The following is a 2,602-nucleotide window of genomic DNA, read 5'->3' on the forward strand; positions in this document are numbered from 1 at the left end:
ACCTTAAAGCATTTAACTTTATAATTTGGAGAAGAAAGAAATTTAGTCTTTAGAAACATCCAAAAGGGGAAGAATTAGTTGCACAAAGATCAATTCAAATGCTTGACTTTATTTGGTAAATGCTAAAATATTTGGGAAGATTGAGATAATATAAGAAATTCCCAATTTATAATAATAGTAATAAAAATCAGAATATAAGGTTTATTCAGACAGTGCAAACTGACCAGTGAAAAACAGTCACTAACTACAATAAATTCATAGTATTAACTGTAGCTTAACTCAACACATTGAACATAAATTGATAGTCTCAACAAATATATTTTACACCCTAAAACAATATATATTTTCATAAGAAAATATAAAATCTTAAAAATGTATTTAAGACAAGATACAGAATTTTAATTAGGAGAGTATGAAAATCTTAAAATTATATTTTGGTCATTGGAACCATTCACCTAATAAATGTTTATGTCATGACCCAGTTATTAAACTTGAGGAGAAATTTAATATAGTTAAATAACCACACATAGCTTTCCTGGAAAAAGCAACTTCTCACTAAAACTAGGTGATCATTTCTTGACTTCCTCACTGCTTTTTTCAGTCCAGAGCTTTCTCATGGCATTTTTCATCTCTCCATTTCTCAGAGTAGAGATTAGAGGGTTCAACATAGGGGCAATTATGGTGTAAAACACTGCTAAAGACTTATCAATGGGTAAAGTGGAACGAGGTCACACATACATATATACGCACATACATACACAGGGCACAAAGAAGAGGACAACCACGGTAATGTGGGAGCCACAGGTGGATAAGACTGTGCTTCCCTTCTTGACTAACATTCTTCAGGGAGTGCAAAATGACCCCATAGGGGCTGAGTAAGAGGATAAACATAAGCACACAGACTGTCCCATCATTGGCCAGCAAGCCAGTTTTAACAAGGGGTACATATCACAAATGTAATGGTCAATGATATTGGGGCCACAGAAGGGAAGTTTGCAAACAAAGAGAAGTTGAACTATAGCATGTAAAAAACCAGCAACACAGACCAACAGAAGCAAGAGAACACACACTCGCTGATTCATGATTATCAAATAATGCAAGGGTTTACAGATGGACACATAGCAATCATAGGCCATGACCACCAGGAGTTAAATCTCAGCACCAACAAATAAATAATCCATAAAAAGCTGGGCCATGAAAGCTTAGAAGGAAATGGTTTTCTTCTCATAATGTAAGTTAATAATAATTTTTCTGGTGACTGTAGTAGAATAAACAGCATCCATAAATGATAAGTAATAAAGAAGTACATAGGGGAATCCAAGGTTGGGCTGAATACAACAGTCACAACAATGAGTAGGTTTCCCACCATTGCCACAATGTAGATAAGCAAGAAGATGATAATATTTTCTAACCCTAGACACTGAGTGAGCCCCAAGAGAAAAAACTCAGTTACATTGCTCCTTTGTTCCATAGGTTCTTCTGTATGTCTTATTCCAGAGATCAGGACAGAATTAGCTCTAAATATAATTATTACTAGTGACTTTCTAAAAAATAATGTGTTCACTTATTGAACCAATAGGCAGTATGGTTATGCTTCAGCACTTTAAGATATTATAATATAAGGGTAATTAAAAAATCATTGCTAATCTCAAAAATCATATAGACTAATGGCAAGGCAAGTGATTAAGAAATATAAATGTGAAAAGGACACATTATTAAATAAATGAGTTGTCACAACTAGCTTTCCATTGGAAGCTAATAAAACTGTTTACAGAACTAACATCTTACATAGTAATAAAAGTTGATAAAAGATTTAATAGAAAGTAAAGCAAGATTTATTTCATATTTTCTTTACAGTTAATAAAGGAAGAGAATTTCTCCATTCTAGGGGTAGAAGAACCTTCTTTAACCAATCACTGAAATCCCAAATATAAACCTTGGACAACTTCAAAATTTTTTAAAGATTTAGGAAAAGATACCAGAACATCAATAGACAAAATTAGTTTGTGTAAACAATTTATATTATTGAGGCTATCCACATAGTTAATATCTATAATAGTAAAAAAACTTTAATAAACTAACTAATAAAGTATAAACAATTACAGATGAATAAAATAACCAACAAATATAGGATGTTGAAACTCATGTATGAACAGAAATATAGGAATTGAAGTAACATCTTGCTTACTACAGTATTATCTCAGGATCTTGAAAGCCACTCAGTGAAATTTTACAGATGCTGCATCATCTACGTTTTAACAAGCAATGCTCACAGAACATTTATTTATTTATTTTACCAGTTGATATCCTCATCTTTGCTATATTTTTTCATTTTTTTAATTTATTTATGTTTAATATAAATTTATTTATTTTAATTGGAGGTTCACATTTAAATTGAACCTACAAAGAGCTTTAGAAATATCGGTCCATTAAAATATCCTCAGATAGATACATCTGAAATTAGTTTCTAGGTGCATGATGTTAGAGAGAAAAATGTATTCTGGATCTTTAAAATGCAACAATATTGGAAAGATAATTTACAGGATAGAATCAGTCTTTACAGATCTTAGTAAACACAAAGGATCCCTAACTTGGTTGATCA

Source organism: Bos javanicus, unplaced genomic scaffold (assembly GCF_032452875.1).
Source record: "Bos javanicus breed banteng unplaced genomic scaffold, ARS-OSU_banteng_1.0 tig00002723_1, whole genome shotgun sequence".
In the NCBI taxonomy this organism is placed as follows: domain Eukaryota; kingdom Metazoa; phylum Chordata; class Mammalia; order Artiodactyla; family Bovidae; genus Bos; species Bos javanicus.